The sequence below is a fragment of the Pteropus alecto genome, unplaced genomic scaffold (genome assembly GCF_000325575.1).
Source record: "Pteropus alecto unplaced genomic scaffold, ASM32557v1 scaffold34, whole genome shotgun sequence".
Lineage (NCBI taxonomy): Eukaryota > Metazoa > Chordata > Mammalia > Chiroptera > Pteropodidae > Pteropus > Pteropus alecto.
In genome coordinates, this window is record NW_006435763.1 from 3,650,608 (window position 1) to 3,659,411 (window position 8,804).

The 8,804-nt window shown below is 37.8% G+C and overlaps 1 protein-coding gene across 6 annotated transcripts in view; it reads left to right on the forward strand.

Annotated features, from left to right (window-relative positions):
- Window positions 1-1,187: 1,187 nt before the first annotated feature.
- The window catches only part of MKL2 (MKL1/myocardin like 2), a 180,394-nt gene continuing 172,777 nt past the window's right edge, over window positions 1,188-8,804 (forward strand). For 5 of the 6 annotated variants that reach the window (XM_025046089.1, XM_015588607.2, XM_025046090.1 and 2 more), the window contains exon 1: window positions 1,188-1,249. The gene's annotated coding sequence lies outside the window, so the exon portion shown is untranslated. The remainder of the gene's footprint in view (window positions 1,250-8,804) is intronic. The other variant, XM_025046092.1, reaches the window with a different exon arrangement.

The window sequence follows — 8,804 nt, forward strand, 5'->3', positions numbered from 1 at the left end:
TTGCTGTTCTTTCTAGATCTTTTTCCTACTTTTACCCCTCTTACCTTTAAAAGGGAAATAAATCATGAAGGAAAACAACAAAAAGATATTAGAACTGAAATTAAAACAAACGAAAGATTAAAATTGAGGTGGTTCAGTTGGAGCAGGGTAATCAACGTGCAGGAAAATAAGCCGCCCAATGGTTGCGGCCCCTCCCGTGCTCTGGCCTTGCTTATTGCCCTCTGGGACCGCCCTGACTGCGGAGCTACTTAGCATTCCCAAAGGCGGTGTGTGGCCCACCACTTCACCCCTTCCACCCAGAAGGTTCTGCTGCCCGGTTCTACCAGTTCAGGTACACACTGCCCCACTCCCAGTAAAAAACAGTCTGTCTCCTCCGGGAGCTCATCTGCCCTGTAGCGTGGCCCTTAGCAGACTGGAAAACGAGAAGAGCTGTCCGTCTTGTCCACCAGGGAATGCCTAGCCAAATACCTGGCAATGAACAGACTCCCGGATTCGCTAAATGAATGAATAAGTGACTTTGATCCTTTTTTTTTTTTTTCCCTTGGTCTTTTATATTAATGCGTCTGGATAACTTGTTTTATGTCTCCCAGTACACTGTAAGCCCCTTGAAGACAAGGATTATACCATTTCCGAATGATAATAAAATAGTGGTATAAGTGGTAAGAGATAAACAGATTCATTATATAAAAACATAATAAAAGCAATGATTAACATTTATTGAACATTTATTATGTTGCAGGAACTGTTATAAAGTCCTGATGTGGATTATATAATCCTCAGCGATCCTGAGTTGAGTTCTATTGTTATGCACGTGGGGAAAACGAGGCACATAGAGGTTTGGGGACTTGCTCATCATCACACAAGCTAGGACGTGGTAGGGATGGGATTCACAGGCAGATGTTCTGCGTCCTGCAGCCTAGTTCTTAACCTGCTTCAAGTGCTGTAAACCTTTTCCTTGACTACAGTCATTTACATAGGTCCTTGAGGGATTTAGGAAAAGGTATATTAACTACACTTGCAACTCTCACATTCCGTCCCAACCATCCCATTTTAGTAACTTCTGTTTTGTTTTCTCTGACTACCTCGAACTTCATGTTCTCCAGGAGGCTTTATCTGATCACCCTGCCTGGCATGTAGTAGGTGTTTAATAAAAAGTGATTTTTACTTTTTTTTTTTTCCTACTCCAGGTTCACAGTAAAGGTGCTAAGAAAGAATGTAAGACAGGAAAATAATTAAATATTCGACTGAGGTAAGTTTTTTTTATTTAATTTTTCTTTTTTAAAAAGCAACTCCTCTTATTTTAAAATTCCCCTCCACAGCCTGCTTTCTTAAGATGTAAGAGGGAGATTGTTTTAGGAGTGTTTAATTTCATCGAACCTGATGTTTTAAGGTGGATGTCAGGAACGTGGGCTGTTCGAATAAGATCATTTAAATTCCCGTTGTCTCATTGTTTCAGAGCATGATACTGAGAAGGAGATCTAGCAGGTGGAAAACCATGAACTGTGTAGTGGTTGTATATATACTTACAACTTTCAGTGAAACTTTGTTTTTTAAATAGGGAGTTGAAGGGATTTGAAGCCATTTTGGTGAGATAGCAACACTTCTTTTTCTTAAATGAAAATGTGTTGTATTTCCTTATAATGAGAAAACTTCCATCAATATAAAATAACATAACAACAGAAGTGAACACTCAACTCCTACCACCCAAAAATGACTGCCATTAATATTTTGGTAAACATACTTTTAAAAATTTATGGCTATAGAAGTATTGCTATATAAATCTTTAAATAAATTGGTTTACACTATATGTGGCGGTCTTTTTTTGAATGCAACAAGATGTTTGATATATCTCTATAGATGATTGTAGAAGACATACATAATCATACATGATCATTTTACTGGCCGCATAATATGCCATTGTTTAGGGGCACCATACTTTAATCACTCTTTTGACAACAAAAATTGAGGTTGTTTCTAGTGGATAATAGATAATGGTGTGTTGATTAACCCTGTACTTATATCTTTGTGTATTTGTTTATCTACTCAGCCATATAACCACTGGGTCAAAGATGACACACATTTTAAATGTCAATACATATAGCTGAATGGCCCTCTGTAACGACTACCAGTTTATCACTGCCCACCCTCCATCCCTGGCAGAGTCCTATTTTCCATACCTCTGCCCACACCGTTTTTAATCTTTGCCATCAAATAAGAGAAATATCTTTTTGAGATAGCAAGATTTTTTATTTTTTCAAAGACCCCTTTCATTTGATATTCTTAGGTGAAGAATTTCCTTATTAAGAACATATCTGTGATTCTCGTGTAAGTGAGACACTCTCTTGGACTTTAAAAGTGATGAAAATGTTAAAATATGTTGAGTTCTTTGTTTTTAGGTCTCACTCTAAATATAAATATTTTTAAATTATCTACAATTAGTTGTTTTGGATAGTGAAAGTTTTCCTATACAGAACACCTGTTTTTTATTCATTTATAGTGGAGCTTAAAGAAGCTTTAAAAATTTTAACTACTTAACATCTTTCAAACATAGATACCAATTGCAGAATAGCATACAGAAAACGATTTCACAAACTTGGGTGGCATGTTATTGAGCTGCATGAATTATGCGAAAGCGGGTTCTCATGTAAACCTGTGAAATAGGTGTTGAGTCTTCTGTCCAAAAGATTTTGCCAGTTTCTAATATGAATGTAAACTCTAATTTTATGTTTGTTTTAGGTTATATTTTGATCAGATAAGGATTACTTAAGGAAGTTTTCACATAAAGCACATCAACTTTGTCATTGACCTACTGTTTGTTCTCTGACTTAATAAAAAGCCAATTAAAAATTATCTTTTTTCTAGATTTAAAATGCATACTGTCATAAGGTAGATTGCGTTTCCAGTGGGTGCTTTCCACCCCCAAGTTAGTATTGCTGAGGCTGAGACCAGGTGTTTGTTCACCAGCTTACATCTAGCAGCTGCCGTGGTACCTGGTGCATCCACGGCAGACACCTAACTCATTTTTGAAGGAATAAGTGATTGGTGTACATTGTTATTTTTAAGTTAGAATTAAGATGTAAGTGAAAAGTACCTTAAATTTTAATTAAGAAACTTAAATTTCTTGGAGAGCAAAACTAGCACCTTTGATTTTTAAACCCACCTGAATGTAGACATATGTCACTGTAGTGACACCTGCTACTGTAACATTTTGTGATGTTTCGTTTGGACCATATCTTATTTCTTTCCAGAATCACAAACACTACCATGTTTAAATCTGCATTTTTGTTTGTTTTTTTGTTGTTGCTGTTAAAGGCAAAGTAGTATCTAAACTAGGTAAAAACATTTTAATAAGATGCTACATCTTTTTAAAGAATCCGAATTATGTTTCATACTGTAGACATGGGAGTATTTTTTAGTTAATGTTTTTCGAAGACAAGGTTAAAGTGAATGCCCCAAAATACATGTTTAGTTATAAAGGAGAGAAATTGAGTTGTATTTTAATTGTGTGGTTGAGAAATAGGTAGAGAAATAGATTGCCAGCCATTGAGAAGAATGTGTAAATCTTTGTCCCATATCCTGCCTGTTAAGCTTTCTGACTCCTACACCGGTATTTCACAGCCAAAGTAAACATAGAAGATGGAAAAACTATCTAATAGATTTAAGCAATGTTGTAGACTCTTTTGTTTCATACATTTTGTTTCTACTGGAATATGGGATTCTAAAGAATGCATGAACTAGTTTTAACTAGTATATCAGCAGCGGTTTTTTGGATGTAAAATAATTTAAATTGATTAAATAATCCCATAGCAATTTTTATTCATACTTTAATTTGCTTAACAACCCCTTCCTTAATAAATAGTCCAAAGTTAAATCTAGGCAGACTTGAAAGTGAATCTTCATTAGTTGGGTCTAAATTAATGAGATTTCCTAGACTTTTTCCTGTGATATCTTATTGTAGCTAAGGGTATAATCTTATATTTGTTTTCTGAAATAACCAAAGTTATGGGTTCTTGAATCTCTTTTCTGTGGCAGTATGGGAATTTGTTTATTAGTAGCTTTCATTTCACTGATTAGTTAATGTCTTTAAACCTTGCTTTAAAACCCTAATTCTACAAATACTCCTAAAGAAAGTGAGGATTACTAGTAGTAGTTAAACTGAAGTCTCAAATAAAATTAAGACTTTATCATTTATTTTTTCTCTTAGCTGCATTTGTGAAAAATTTTTATACTGTATTAAAACAGATTTTAAGACATTGTTACATATTTAATGGGTTGGATTTCATGCATTTGTAATAGTTTCTTCCTATTTTAGGCATAAAGCTTAAAGTTTAGACTGGCAGTGTAAGCGGTTATTTGATTGGAAAGTTGGAAAGAGGAGTAGTTTTGTCTTCGTATACAGAATTTGTGATGGCAGAATATTCAGACGAAACTCTGACCAGGGCGAGAGTATGGAACTGCAGTAGCAGGGAGAAGATGTTTTAAGTGCTTGTGTGCTACATCCCTAGCAAAGCCAGCACTCTGGGCTTGCTTCTGTAGTGTCTGTAACTGAGTTGGTCTCTCACAGAGGTCTTATTGACTCAGTCTGAAGGGCAGAGTTTTGGAAAAAGCCGTGGAGAACAGTAGCTTTGGGCCACAAGTCCCATAAGGAGTGTAGGACTTAGTGACATACCCTAGGGACATCCCCAGCCTCCGAATGTCCCATCCCCCTTGAGAATTTTTCTTCCTTGCTGACCCTGGAAGCTGTGCCTAGTGTTGTAGCACGATAGCAGGGTGTCTGGAGCTGGGCAGAGGGAGTGTGACTCTGCCTGTTACCGCAGAGTCTTGATGCTCTCGTTAAATAGATGTCCAACGTGGGGGTATGGCTGAACCCCATCATTTCCTCGTGTCGTAGTGGTGTAATGACAAATCTGGGACTCGCACACAAGTTTTTCCTTCATGCCAGTTTGCTCAGAGGGGACACCTAGTTCATGGTGAGGGTTGTGTTTGTGTATGTTAAACCCAGTAAGTTTTGTTTTAAATAGATTTCACCGTATTCTAATGTAACAAAGTTTTTCAGTCTGAATGTTCTAGCAGCCGTCACTCAAACATTAATTGCTGTCAGTGGGAAAGGATATCCTCCTACATCTTCTCTGGAGTGCTTAAAACCATCTCACTTCCTTTTTCTTTTACCTTAAGAAATGATTACTGACACTTGAGAATTATAATCAGATGGCATCAATCTTTACGGAAAGGTTACCAATTATTGCACTGAAAAATATGCATTTTCTGCAGTAGCGTTTCTCTTGGTGTGTGTCTCAGTTCAGTGCTTTTGAATACCTGTTAGGTGAATGAATGCTTTGTGTCCTGCCTGGATTTAATATATTTAAAACAGACTTTATTGATGGCTTTCTTGCCTTCAGTTCTGTGAGAAGGGAGATAATTTATTTAATGTGAAATCTTCATGGGATCTTTCTGTTGCTTAGATGTTCTTGGGGCAGAAGAAGGCTGACTGATGTCAGTTACTTACGTGATGCTGTGAGCTCTAAAGTGAATGTGTGCTTTGAAGAATTGAGAGCAGGGAGGGTTCACGGTGAGAGGTACATGCCGAGCCTTGGCTCCACCCTTTGTGTGTGTTCCCTTGTTCTGTTCTCACAACTCTGAGAGGATAGATATAATCACCCAGTTTTAGAGAATAGAAGGCCTCAGTTACGAAATTTGTCCTTGGGCATGTAGCTTAAGTATGTTAAAAAAAAAACAAACAAAAAAATGACTTGAATCCAGGTCTGACTGCTTAGCCCGTGCTCTCTTTGTAAGTACATTGACAGAGAAAGGGATCTCATGGTTTTTAGAACGTTTCCATTATTGTAGATAATTGACATGTTGGACAGAGTGAAGATAAAGCTACTTCGTCACCACCATCACCATCATTCTTACCATCCTCTTTATTTCTGATGTTCTCGACATCCACCGATGACATTTCGGAGCCTGCCAGGGTGTCTGGCTCACTGTGTTCAATACAGCATAGGCTTGTTTAATTTAGGAGTGCTCTGAGATGAAAGGTTCATGACGGCCAAGTACAAACAGACCTTCCGTGGGATGTTAATTTTGTTTTAGGAGAGAATGCTGTTTTTCCTTGCTCTGTGCTAATAAAGAAGCTGGCACATTTTCTCATGAGTTAAAAAGGATTTTGACTTGTTTAAATCTGTGTAATCAAAGGGAAGTGAGCAGTTCTGATAAACATTTTTCTTTGTGCAGTCTTTGGTTAATTCCATTTCATACCTGCCAGGGAATTGCAAATTGTGTGTTCTTTTGTTCTTTCCTTTTTTTTTTTTTTTTTTTTTACTTTGGATTTGATTTTATGATTGGTCTCTGTAGGGATTTAGTGGTTGGAAAATAAATTATTTAAATGATTTTCTCATTTGAACAGATAGTATGTTTTTTTTTACGACAGGTCACCCTGTCACAAGTAGAGTGATTGAGCCAGGCCGCTGCACAGAGGTGTCGCTATATGATTATGTTCATTTTTAAAATAATGGCTTTTTTGAGATATAATTCATATACCATAAAATTCATTCATTTAAAAAATACAATTCAATGGATTTTAGTGTATTTACAGAATTGTGTACTGATCCTCCACGATCTAATTCCAGAACACTTTCATCACCCCAAAAAGAAACCCCATACCCATTAGCTGTCACTTTCCACTCTCCTCTCTCTCTAGCCCCTGGCAACCACCTTCTGTGTCTATGGATTTGCCTGCTCTGGACATCTCATATAATTGGAGTCACACATATATGGCCTTTTGTGTCTGGCTTCTTTCACTTAGCATGTTTTTGAGGTTCGTCTCTGTTGTAGCATGTACCAGAATTTCATTCCTTTTTATTGCCGAATCGTATTCTATTGCATGGATAGACCACATTTTGTTTATTCATCCATTGATAGACATTTGCGTGGTTTCCACATCTTGGCTGTGAGGAGTATTGCTGCCGTGAACATTCAGGTGCAAGTTTTTGGGAGGACATATGCTTGCTTTCATTTCTCTTGGATATGTACCTAGGAATAGAATTGCTCGGTCTTATGATAACTCTGTTTAACTTTTTGAAAAACTGCCAACCTGTTTTCTAAAGAGGGTGCATCATTTTACATTACCATCAGCAATGTTAGAGGATTCCAATTTCTTCACATCCTTGCCGACACTTATTTTCCGTTTTTTTGTTTGTTTGTTTTATGGTAGCCGTCCCAATGGGTATGAAGTGTATCTCATTGTAGTTTTGATTAATGATGTTGAACATCTTTTCTTGTGCTTATTGGCCACATGTGTATGTTTTCTAGAGAAATACCTATTCAAATTATTTTTCCACTTTTAAAATTGGATTGTCCTTTTATTGTTGAGTTTAATAGTTCTTTATATCTTCTGGATATGTACACATTCTTAACTGATACTTGATTGTAATTTTCCTCCCATTCTGTGGGTTGTCTTCACTTTCTTGATGTTATTCTTTGAAGCAAAAAGCTTTTAATTTTGATGAAGTCCAAATTATCTATTTTTCTTTGGTTGCTTGTGCAGTCTTCTCTCTGAAATTTTCTGTAAGTTAAAAAATTATACCTTATTTCTAGACATTGCCCATTTAAAAAATAGATGCAAAATTGAATGGTCAGCTAGTTAACTATATGATAGATTAGAGATATTAAACATCTTTGTTGTTTTCAAAAGCACACTGGGTGTTAGATGAGAAAACCAAGTTTCCTAATCTAACACCCAGTGTGCTTTTTTTTTTTTTTTAGTTAGAAACATGTATTTCCAGTGTTCCACCTAGCACAGAGTGCATGCATCATTCCGTGAACATTAATACTTGTCTGGGCTTGGGGATCTAGAGGCAAATGGAAGTGGCCCTGTCTTCAAGGAAAAGAGCTCACATGCCATGCTAGAGGCATGCGGAGAGGACAGTGGAGATACACAGAAGGGAGGAGGGAGTACTCTCCTCCGTCTGGGTGAGAATGCCTCGCTAAGCGGAGGAGACACTTGTGCTCAGTCCACAAAGATGGGTAGGCGATCAGAACTTTTTGTTAGGATCTGCGATTCTCTCTTCTGGTTACTTGCCGCTGTGTCTGGTTACTTACCCTGGCACAGATATCTTATGGCAGCCATATTTGGGATTATTGTCATAATAAAACATAGACATAGATGTGATGACTTTGATGCCTGGAAGCAAGCCTAAAGAAAAACTGCTTTGATTTCTTTCTATTTTCAAAGTTTTCAGAAAGGAAAATGTTCTACTTACCAATTAGTTCAGCATATGGGTGTGCGTGTGTGTGTGTGTGTGTTTTTTTCTAAGTCGAAGAAACCCAACTAGTTTCATATGGTCAGAGCATAAGATGTGAGGCAGGGAGTAACAGTTGTTTGGCCGGAGAGGAAGATTGATTATAGAGTTGGGTGTGTCCTGTGGAGGAATTTAGATTTTGTCCAGATTGATGGGGAGCCATTGATGAGTCCAGCGGGTAGAGAGTGTGACGTGGTCACTATGGTTATTGTATTGTGGATGCTGGGGGCAGGACTGAAGGCGAGAGTCCCGTCAGGCTCTCGCACTAGTCCAGGTGAGAGTTGGTGGGTACCTGAATGGGGCACTCGTGGCTGAGTTGGAGGAGGCACAGTCTGGAATCGTTGAGGAGCTCTTAGTCAGGAATCCTGGCTACAGGTAATGAAACCCTGCTCAGACTGTCAAGTTAAAAAGGGATTGATTGGAAGGTTCCTGGAGAAGACCCAAACGGAATGAAATGCTGCAGAAACCGGGACAGCCTCAGTGGCTTGGGGGATTAGAAGTGGC